Source organism: Phodopus roborovskii, unplaced genomic scaffold, assembly GCF_943737965.1.
Source record: "Phodopus roborovskii unplaced genomic scaffold, PHOROB, whole genome shotgun sequence".
Taxonomy (NCBI): Eukaryota; Metazoa; Chordata; class Mammalia; order Rodentia; family Cricetidae; genus Phodopus; species Phodopus roborovskii.
The window spans coordinates 3,383,273-3,396,044 of record NW_026126648.1 but is presented as its reverse complement, the minus strand read 5'-3'; positions in this window follow the sequence as shown (position 1 = coordinate 3,396,044).

The window sequence follows — 12,772 nt, the reverse complement described above, 5'->3', positions numbered from 1 at the left end:
ATCAAGATGGTATCCATGAACCTTCATAAGTCAACATGAAGAATTTTGATCTTTTTCAAAACAGTGTTTTTGACAATTACAGAAGAGTAATTTCATATCTTTTCTTATTTTAAAGATCTTGTATTAAATATTTGTAAATTAGATTATATAGAGTTATGATGTAATATAAAAAATCCGCTTCTATGGTTATGACTATTCTACAGTGGCTGATGAAGAATTTGAATAATATTATTTAATTATTTTTTATTATGGAAAAGATTAAAGTTAGTAACTCTGGAATGTAGTTTGGAAGTGTCAAGACAAATAGTACATGCTGTTACAAGATAAGTTAACGAATACATAGAGAATAGACACAACTATTTCTAGTTTTTAAGTTCCACGAAGGATGAAATGTGTCAATGTGACTTAGAGTAGTTCTACTTCTGCATACATCTCAATGGGAGTGATTTTCTTCTCAAAAATCTATGTATTTAAATTTGACAATCTTAAAATGACTGATATCAACTTTACAGGACCCAAACCTTCTTTTCATATTTATCTCATAATTGAAAATAGAGTTTTTTTCATTTTAAAGTACACTTTACGTTATTTAAGATGATATTTTAGCATCCCCTGGTGTACTGGCATTTAGACAAGGGTAAGGTGGCAAAAAGGAGGACAGTAGTTTACACCTGGGATGGATCACGCCTTAAGTGCCAGAATCATAGTGGCCTTTTCATTCATTAGGGTAGCATGTAGCCTTTTGTGTCATTCTTTTGAATCAAGATAGATTGTTTCTTTATAATTTATATTTGGATACTGATTTCTGTTTTCATCCTGCCTGTTTTATGTTGCTCCACTCTTGTTTCTCAAACTTTCTTCTCTACTTTGCTTAAATCGGACCATGCAGACACCAGCCTTGACATTGTTTCTTTGTCGTTTGTATCCTCCTGTCCATCTGCCACAAAAAAAAAAAAATGTGTTTTCATATTCACATAATGTTTTATAATGTTTTCCTATAGTTACTAAATTGGAAAACCATTCTCTCAAGCTAATGTTCTCCTAATATAAGAGGATTTTGTTTTAGCCCATTAAATAGACATAGGACAAAGGAATCATCTTTATTAAGTATATACGAGGAAAAATGGGAATTTACAACTTCTCTGAGAATAGTGACTTGGATTTTTAAGTTTTCCTATGTGGCCTGGTCAACTTTTAACATGGTAAGAGAGACGATTAAAGCAGGAAGCGCTGGAAAATGATTCAGAAATTATTCTCACCCACTTTCCAATGAATTGCTCCCTGCTATTTTCATACCACACTGCACCAATTGGTGTCCAAGGTCAAAACCACTCATTGACAATTGTTTGTAATATTGAGTCATTCCTTTCTTCCCTGTTGTTTTAACCTGCTGAATGTGTCCATGTATTTTCTACTTCAGAAATATCAAGACACAAGTGTCAACTTAATAATAATTTGTATAAACCCATACATGCCTAGGCACATATGTGCACATACCACAGATCTATAGAATCTATTTTTCTTCATTTAATAAATTACCGTGCTTCTATTTTAAGATAATTTCCATTTGATGGTTGTTATTCAATGATTAATAAAAAAGACATAATACTATTTGAATTTATGTAGATGGACTGAAGGTATGAGAACAAGCAAGCATTATCCCTTTCCAGTCCCCTGCATTTTGGAGGTTAAATGAAGACACATTGGTCATTGAATCACTCTTTGTTATTCTAAATATACTATGCACACATCCAAAAGACCTAACACGCATATTTTCTCCCAGCATTTTCAAAGACAAAAGGTTAGCTTCAATTTCATTCTAAGAAGGTCGCAGGACTCATTGTCTTTGAAGTTTTGTTCACTGAATGCTTCGTATAGTGATATAGTTTTCCTTATTCTTTCACACCTGTGTCAGATAAAAGTTTCTTAGACATGTAATTGTCCATGTATGAAAAATATTGAGAATGAATGACAAGGGCAATCCTCATTTCTTCCAAAATATAAAACAAAAAAAAAACATTATAAAGAACTAAGACCTTATATTATTTTTTAAGAATTATTTTTTAACCACATATGGCTAAGCTTTCAAAAAATATAATGAAAAATATTATAAAGAACTACGACCTATATTATTTTTCAAGAAATATTTTCCTCCTCATATATGGTTAAGCTTTGAAAACTACATGTATTCTTTACTCTGACTTAGCGAAGAATAATGTTGCTGCTGTTTCAATCAACATAACAACAAAAAGTGAGAAAAACATTTTCTAGTGTTCTAGTGTTTAATTGATATTTTAAGTAGTGTCTTTCCATTAACTTTAATTAAGCATTTAATATAGCTCACAAGCAGAACATACATCTTCCTTTATAAACTGAATTCCTCTTTTCCTATAGGATATATAACAGTGTAGAATGAGTTTTCAAAAGAACTCTATCTGTCCCTTTCCTTTTCAGAATGACTGTTGACCTGTTACTAATACTACAGAGAAAACCCTTTCAGTCGTTTACAATTCTGGAGCATTGTCCCCTTTGTTTGATACTCCACTAAATGCAGGATTTATTCATCATTCCCCATGTACAGGGATAGATGCTTCACCTGTTAATTCTTTGACTCATCTGGAGCATTATAAATGACAAGATAGTCCTCATACAGATCAATGCTCTCTCCTCAGTCACAAGCCCTTTACAAAGCTTAGAGGTATGAAAGTTGACAGAATCTCTACACAGATTGCAGGTGGTGTATGAATGTACAGACTGGCCTGGGTAATTTTCACTTCATGCCTTTCCTGCCTAGGCATTGCCTCATAGTTTTCGTTATTGTCATTTCATAAAGTGCTGATGCAGAATATTATAGCAACATTTTTTTTCTTAGATAAGAGTTACAGTAAACCTCAACCTTAAACATTATAATTCTTAGTGGTATACTTAATTTATGATTTCATTGTAAGAACAATTCCATCATAATATATTTTCTTCAGACTCCAAACATACATCATGCAGTTACCTTTATTCTTACAGTATCATTTATATAAACAGAATGCAATTTTATTCCTGCTCAATATATATTATTTAGAATATAATAAGATAATGAATTTCTCACAAATTATTATCTTAAAAGAAATTTGTTTTTTTTCACACAATATTTTTGTTTGTTTGTTTGTTTGAGACAGGGTTTCTCTGTATTGTTTTGGAGCCTGTCATGTAACTAGCTCTGTAGACCAGGCTGGCCTTGAATTTAACTAGATGCACCTGGCTCTGCCTCCTGAGTGCTGGGATTAAAGGTGTGCACCTCCAATGCCCTACAAGCAATCTTATTTTACATACCAATCCCAATTTCCTCTTCCTCCTGTCCACTCATGCCCCCCACCAACCTCCCATCCCATACCCCATCCCCTCCCCAGGGAGGATGTTGCCTCCCATGAGGGATCATCAAAGTCTGACAAATCAATTGGAGCAGGAGCTAGGCCCCCACAATGTATCTAGGCTAAGACAGCATCCCTCCATAGAGAATGGGCTCCCAAATCCCATTCATGCACTAGGGATAAACAATGGTTCCACTGCCAGAGGCCCCATAGACTGCTCAGGCCTCCTAACTGACACCCACAATGAGAGGCCTGCTTCTGTTATAAGCTGGTTCCCCAGCTGTAAGACTGGGGTCTATGAGCTCCCACTTGCTCAGGTCAGCTGTCTCTGTGGGTTTCTCCAGCCTGGTCTTGACCCCTTTGCTCATCCCTCCTCTCTCTCTGCAACTGGATTCCAGGAGTTCAGCTCAGTGTCTAGCTGTGGATCTCTGCTTCTGCTTCCATCAGCTACTAGATGAAGGCTCTGGGATGGCGTATAATGTAGTCATCAATCTTATTATACTGGAAGAGCATTTAAGGTAGCCTCAAAGATATGTGCACACATATATGTGCATACGCACACACGCACACACACACACACAGAGAGAGAGAGAGAGAGAGAGAGAGAGAGAGAGAGAGAGAGAGAGAAAGAGAGAGAGAGAGAATGATAAATACAATGACCTCATCACAGTTTGAGAAAAAAAAAATAAAGGAAGAATGAAATTTCCCTTTATTTAATTTAAATTAGATCATTGTTAGCTATTTGGAAGAGGTTTCCTTTTTGGGTGTAATTTACTTTTTCAGTGTATGTTCAATATGAATTCAAGATATTCACTTTGTACATTAATACTTTACAAAATGATTCATCTACTGCACTACTATACTTTTTACAAGTAATCACGGATCTTCCCTTTTCATTTTAGCCTCAAATGCCTCTTTAGTAGCATTGTAAAATGAAGATGCATTTGTGAATGCCCAATGTCACAGTAATCTAGGATTTTCCACTGCTTAAAGAATGTAATGCCTCAAGAGCATTAACAAGAAAAATAATAGCCTTCTTATTCAGTATCAACGTTTTCACCTAAACTAAGTTATCTCCTGTGTATAGACAATACTTAATACCCCAGTGATAAATTTGTGCCCTGTCTCATTAAGTAATTGTTGAAAGTTTTGTGGTATCTGTTGGGTGAGCAAAGTCGGTTACTATTGATACTTTAAATCTAGTGTGGAAACCAATATTTATCACACAAACACACGAATAAATGAAATGCATAAATTTTGACAAAAGACACAAAGACAGGATATAATGATGACTATACCTGTTACATACGAACTTGACCAACTAGTAAATAACGAGGAAAACTTCTTAGAGAGTAGATTTCATATAAAAGATCTGCTGGAGAATAGTTTTCATTAAGAAGCAAGAAGAAAAATACATTATTAATTAACAGAAAAAAAAAACATCACTTATTTTCAGGGTTTTGACATAGTTACACAGGAAACTGGCACCAAGAACTATGTGGCTGTTAGGATGATAATTGTCCTGTGTAGTCTCTGACACATTTCAACACTTGATCTTCAGCTTGTAGCTCTGTGGCACGTTTGTGAGGTGGAGTCTTATGTCAGGCAGTATGTCATTACATGACACTATGGCTATGAAGCCTAGATTGCATGGAAGACTGAAAGACACTGGAGATGGCATCATGGAGAGGGAAGGCACACAGGAAGTTCCTGCCCTAACAGAGAAGCTATTGGTAATTGATGGCTGCTGTGGGAGAAACGGGAGTCTCTCTTTAAGGGTGTTGCTCCTGGCATTTAGATCATTCTCCACAGAGGGCCACAAGGTGGAGGAGGAGGAAGGATGTGGCCATGAGGAAGAAGAGGAAGAAATTAAAGTTGGGTAGTTAGAGAAGAGATGTTGCCTATTGAGAAGGGATGAATATGCTCAAATTACAAAGTACTAGTAAAAGAAAAGTGAGATCTGTATCTCAGAATATTTTATGATCTAAAAGCTAATAGTCATACCATCTTAAAATTATTTTACAAAACATATGTCTGTACAAACACATGTGGTTTTGGAGGCTTTGGAAAGCAGCATAGAATATCCTACCACCCGGAAGAGGGCAGTGATCTTCTGCTTGGCCATCTCTCCAGCACTTGAACTGGACTTTAATCACAGCCCTGGGGAGGCAAAGACATGCAAACTCTCTCTGCATCTCAAGTCAACCTGGTCTACAAATAAACAAAACACCATCCAGAACTATATAATGAGACCGTTTCTTTGAAAATATATGTTATGACAGAGGGTTATACCCCTCAGTAGCTAGACTCAATCCATCAGTAAATCAGCCTATAGTATTACTCAGTTATTAATTATGTAGCTATTTTAAACACATGCAAATAAATATTAACCTCATCCAAAACATTACCTAATTCTGCTTTTTCTTTACCCATATGATTTTCTCAGGTATTTGTCTATATATATATATATATATATATATATATATATATATATATATTTTTTTTTTTTTCTTACATGATTTGTGTGGTAGTTTGAATGTAATGGCCCCCACATGATCTTAGGGATTGTCAATATTAGAACATGTGGCCTTGTTGAAGTGGGTGTGGCCTTGTTGTAATAAGTGTGCGACTATGATGCAGGAGCCTTTGAGGCCTCCTATGCTTGAGCTATGCCAGGTTCAATTCTCTTCCTGTTGCCTGCAGGATCAAGATGTATCTCCTTATTTTTTCTTAGCTCCTTCTCTAGCACCAAGCCTCCTAGCTCACTCCTACCATGGTGATAATGGACTAAACTTCTGAAAGTGTAAACATGCCCCAATTAATTTATATAAGATTGTTGTTCTCATGGAGTCTCTTAACGGCAATAGGAACAAGAACTAAAACAATCTGATATTGCTTTTTAAGGGTAGATATTAATTTAGATTAAGAAAAATACCAGCAGATATGAATTATGAAATTCTTAAGTTACAAAAAAATCCTTCAACTAATACAGATATAATTTATGTGTCAGCAAATGAAAGTATAAAAGATGGTTGCCAAAAAGCTTATTGCTTTGAAACAGTTAAAAATTACAAAATATTTTTTCTCTGAATATAGTTTTTTAATTATTATTATTATTGAGTAATATTTCACTATTGTTTGCAACCAATTGTTAGCTTAGATATCATTATAAAACATATAGACCGCTGAAGTGCTTTAATTAACCTTGTTTTTGCCTTTGAGTCACTTTATGATAATTTTATAATTTGAAGTTGTTTAATATGTATCTTTAACTGTGGAACATATTTGGACATCTTTTCAGTGGCTATATAATTTCTGTAAAACTGGAAACAATCATCACAATACATGTGTCCTTTCATCATCTGATTGAAAATCATTTTAATAATTCATCCTGATATAGAGACATATCCTTATTTGTTATTATCTCTGTGTTTCTTCAAAGGGCTGTACAGGGACTGAAAGTAAATTTTGAGACATGATTAAACATTTGAGACATGGCTGACCTTGTTTTGGAAACTGTAATTGTATTTATGAAGTCAGCCTGAGGTTTTATTAACTTCAAGGAAATTCAATTTAGTTAATTCAATAATATTAATAGACTTTCTACTTTGTACCAGCTACCATCCTAGGTGTGAAAGTTGAAAGGTAAATACAAGATGGATCCCACTCTCAGATGTAAACAATAGACCTCATAAATCAATACAGATAAAAACTAATAAAGAGAAGAAGAACTCTTACAAGAAATTGAAATAAATTTTTTTACTTTCATTTTCCATTTAGGACAACAAGGATGATTTGCCAAGTAAAAAAAATATGGAAAATCTATCGTGCTGTGAAAGTCTATCGTGCTGTGAAAGTAACAGACAGGAAGCAAGTATGCCAGGAATGAATGGTTTGTATTTGATGAAGTACAAACCATGATCTATTTCAGGTTGTAGATCATGTTATTAGCATGATAAAAGTAAAATTGTGAAAGATTTTATAAATAGCTATATATACGGTTTGGAACATTTCTGTATAGGGTTTCAGAAAACACAATTAAGGCTGCTGTAATGAGAAGAAGAAAAGTAAAGTCGATAGCCCCTGACTTAACACTTACTTGTAGATATTTTAACAAGGGCTCCATTTCATCAAAATCCACTGAGTTACAAACTGGGCACTATAATAATGCAGACTCTCATCTTGATTAAAGCTATCTCTAAATGTGTCCAGCTCAATGCCAAGCTGTTGAATTCCCTGAGACAGACTCTTACTTGTGTCATTGAGTGACATTCCTCTTCATATATCTATCACAGTGTGGAATGGGATGCATCATTTTCATATATCTGATCCCACATTTTCGTGGACAGTAAGGATTTGTGATAACACTATATTCCAAAATGGGCCAAGGGAACTTTTGGGTAAGTTTCTCCTTTCCATCCCCCCCCCTCCAGTGATCCTGCATAATATCACATTTCTGAGAGAAAAATAATTTTGTATTCTAGGAGCTGGGGAGATTGATCACAGCTTAAGAACACTCACTACTCTTCAAGGAGATCCAAATTATGTTTCCAACACCACACTGGATACCCAGCTATAGGGGATCCAGAGCAATCTTCTGACCTCTACAGGTATTTCTACCAACAACCACAGATACAGCATATACACAGACTCACAGAAACAGAAATGAAAATGATTAAATTCTAATTAGCCAAAGTTGTATGAGAAGAAATATTTGCATTGTCACATATAAATTTATAGGACTGTGCCAACATAATCTATATTATTTTAGTAGCTACCATTAAATAATTATGTATAAATCATTGTTTGTAATCTTAAATTCCCTGTATTTGTATGACTTTATATCCATTTTGTGGTTGAGGATGAATATACTATTCAAGGATATATGAAAGTATTAAACATAGTTCCAGCATTTAATCTAAAATAGTGTTTTTCTTAATAAATTTTATTTAAATTACAAACAATCTTATCTTAAATATCAATCCCAGTTTCCTCTCCCTCCCATCTTCCCATGCCCCCCATAGACTCTTTCAACCCATCTCCAATCCACTCTCCAGGGAGGGCGAGGCCTTCCAGGAGGGATCATCCTAAACTGGCAAGTCATTTGGGGTAGTGTCTAGGTCCATGGGAAATCAACTCCCGAAGTCCGTTCGTGCACTAGAGATATATTCTGGTTCCACTACCAGAGGGCCCATAGACTACCCAGTCCTCCTAGCTCACACACTTGTTCAGTGGGGCTGGGCTGGTCATATGTTGGTTCCCCAGCTGTCAGGCTGGAGTCCATGATTCCCACTTGCTCAGGGATAGAGAGATGGCTCAGCCATTAAAAGCTAGGCTCACAACCAAAAATAGTGTGTGTGTGTGTGTGTGTGTGTGTGTGTGTGTGTGTGTGTGTGTGTGTTTATACACTAAAACTCACTCATCATATATTTATGTTTATTTTTCAAGGCCTGCATCTCTACTAAGCTTTGAAACACTGATCTAGGTTAATTTATATCAAATCTGACTTTCATACAGGACATCTCTGTGGAGTTCTAAAAATAGTTTACTTCTGGTTTTCAGTGGCTTCAATTTAGAGATGATTACATAAGATGGTGAAGTGTGATCATAAGGTCTTCAGAAATTTGTTAGTGTGATTAAGTTTGGAACTGTAGTTCACAACCAGGTGAGGTCTCTCTCAATGTTACACTGAAGTTTCTGGAACAAGAGATTAATAGGAATTAAGGAAAGTTATAAACCTCAACTTATGTATCTCGTCTCAGTAGCTCTTATACACAGTCACTAACAGTACATTACTAATGTTCTTTACACGGTGCTACCATAAAATGATAGTACTCTTTAAATTTATATGCTGAAACCCAACTCACCCCTATGCATATGACTAATGGTAATAAAGAGGGAGGAAAAGGGGGCGTCTTGCTCCTCTATCCCATTGTACACACAGATGGGGCCATTTATGAAGCAGAATCCATTCAGGTGCCAATATTGTGACTCACTTTTTCTGACACTTCCAAATCTCCAGAACTATGAACAATATGTTCATTCTGTATATTAATTGCCCAGACTAAGGCATCTTGATATAATAGTTGAATAGAATAAAAAAAATGGCTATTTTCTTAAAGTTGAACTAAGTACTAAAAAACAAAATGAAACAAAAACACGATCTCCCCAATTTACAGAATTTTATCTGAAGAACAACCATTTCCCAAAGTGAATAAATATGGAAAGGGAATTTAATAATGAAAATAACCTGCCAATTTTTGGTCTGTAATTTTTTTTGTCATTGCTGCCATTTTTCTCAAGTTTGGTAAGTAAACTGTAAAAGTTTTTCTGTTATTTACTTATTCATTGTAGTGGGGCTATGACATTAAGAGAATGATTTCAGGTAATTATCCCTTTCATTCCACAATGCCAGATATGAGTATCATATTTAAGGCACCAGGTGTGCTAGGTTTGGTGGCAGGTATAATTGCTTTCTGAGCCATCTCTCCTGATCCAGCTGGGATATTTTAAAGCCAGGAAGGAAGAGTATCCTTTTGCGATGTGTGTTCATCTGTTCTCCTTTTTCACAGTCATGTTCCCCAGTGGATACTGTGAACATGTCTTCTTCTCCTTTAAATCCCTAGTTTCTATTTAACAAGTCTATCATATGTTTCTTAGCACCTTTAAGGGAGTCACTCATGAAAAAAATGATGAAATCTGAATGGGAATTGTAGTTCATTCCCCACTGATATTCAAAAGTAGAAGAAAATAGACAAATAGAGCAATGGGAAGTCTGTTTGCAAGGAATTTATAAATGAAATAAAGTCAGTCTTGATTATCAGTTTGCATTATCAGTCACAGGCAAGATGATGTATGGAACTCCTTGCCCAAGTGCCTAAAACACATTTAAATGGCTACTAAGGAAAAAAGAAATTAGGTGTAGGTAAAAATGAGACAGTTGTATTCCTAGAAGAAGCTCATATGTCACTAGCATAAAATTTGAGAATATGATCCTTAAATGTATTAAAAGATATGGTGCTATATGGTATACTCAGTGATATTTACAGTTTCACATAAATTCTTATAATGAACTACCATAAATGCTGAAAGTTAAGTATTTCTTCTTTTATCTGCATGCTATTTCCATATATAATGCATTTAAACCTTTTATAAAGGTACAGCATATTCTTTAAATATTTAGTTGAGAGTTTTAGTTTCCGAGTCTGCTAAAATTTACTTTTTAGTCCTTTAAACAAAGGGGAAGCAATATCACTTATATCATACTCTTTTTTTCCCCCAAAAATTGCTCACAAATTAACCAATTGGAAAGCCTACTCTCCTCTAACTGAACTTATTCTGCTGACCCTGAGAGCATGGGGCATGCAATATTTGAATATGATTAGATAAATGTGTGAAGACTGTGACTGTTTTCACCTTTGACCACGAATTGTGTTGTCTCCTTCATTGATAGCTACGGCCAGCTCTTTAAAATTGTCCTGTCTGTTAAAATCATTGGCAGGGAAAGCAATACAGACACACATTCTGTAGTCCAATGCAATGATGAAGGAATGCCAAGTCCTTCAGTAATTAAAGATTCTTTTCTTATGACTGACAAATATGGATTGAGAACATTAGTGTAGAGGAGAAACCAGGACAGGACCAAAATCTTAGAAAGAATTTCAAATAACATGAAAGCCTCTGTATGCGATTTCTTGAACAATCTGAGGTATAAAGTAAGAATGAAAAATGATGCTAATTTTCATTAACCAATATTACTCTCTGCCACCATTACCTTTTATTTACATTTATTTATATTTATACACACATGTACATTTCTGTGAGAGTTAGTGCTTTGTTATTTAGTCAGTCCATTGATAATTTCATACTTGTGAACAATGCATTCTGAAAACTCATTTTCCCATCTTTTCTTACTCTCTCTCATCCTTACCAAGTCTTACCCTACCTCTTCCAATATTAATGACTTTACCTTCTGCTTTTTGACTCACTACTTTAACCAGGACCATCTATGTCACCACTGGATTGGAACTATCTATTGATATCTGGTGAGATCAAAGCTAGGTAAATAACTGACAGATATGGATTCACTTTCAATGAATTTCTAATAAATCAGAAATGAGAAGGAAGGCCAGCTGGTCCACTTCTCAAATCATGCCCACCTGTTGGTGGACCCACGCTTGTTCATATCTTATGAAGCCATCTGTAGTTGTCGAAAGTTCTTAATTACAATGGTTTTGTTTCCCCTCCAGAAAGGAAAATGTTATCCTCTCCATTTTGTCTTTTCTCTACTTTCTGTTTCTTACATCCTTCCTGTCCCCTCTTATGCATTAATCCCTGCGCTTTGCAAGGGATAATATCTTTTTTTTCGATGATCATGCCACTGTCACTTACCAATTACACCATGAAAGTCTCTGCCCTTAACCATATTTCACTGTAAGAGAGGCTTCTCTAAGACTGAAAATGACTATTGTCTATGGGTATGAACATATATATTTAGCAAATGATTCTACCTTTGTCAATTAAGCTAAACAAGATAATTAAGTTTACCCATAGGGCTTATGAACTATTCCCAATGGAATTTTTAGTGGGTCTTCAGTACCAGGAATATATCCTTCTTATGGAATGGGGCTTAAATCCAATCATAGAGTTTTTGGCTATTTCCCAAAATAGTCATGCTGAGAGTGAACAAACTTTGCTTTGGAAGTTGAGGTTAAATATGGGAAAGACATGTGCCATTTTCCATTCCACATCACTATGAAAGCTAGATGGTGCCGAAGATGTCTTCTAAACAAGATCAGGTTGAATTCTTTATAAAAGGCATCCAAGATGTGTAATGTCTTCAGCAGCAGGGTTTTATCATTTAGTTGTGGTGGCCAATAAAGAGAAATGGCAAGATCTTATGGAATTCAAGACAAGAGGGCCTCTTTCCTAAGGAAGAAGAGATTATCAGGTACAGGAATCATTGTGTCCACAGCTTGTTAAGATATTGATGTGTTACACAATGATTTTCAAAATTTAATATATCTGATAGAGGAAGAGTCTAGACAAACCTTGTGAATGCACACAATACTTTCTTCTTTAGTGTCAACACTACATAAAATGTAGGTGTTTAAGGACATAGAGCCATAAACACAAAAACAAATAGAGAAGGTTTTATTTTGTTGTTGTTTTCTTAAGCAGCAAAAGAAAAGGCACTTTTCAAGAGAATTTAATACAATCAGTTACAAATTAGATAAAGACTTAATTCCATTATGAACATAGTAGGGAAGGAAGACTGGACTAAAATACAAACAAAAGTCTGGAGATGCTTTAAACCGGGAGGTCAGTTAAAGGAGAGATGCTCCAGCAAGTTTCAGAGTTGAATGGCCAGGGTGCTCAGGCCATCTGTTTATTAAGTGCTACTTATGGAG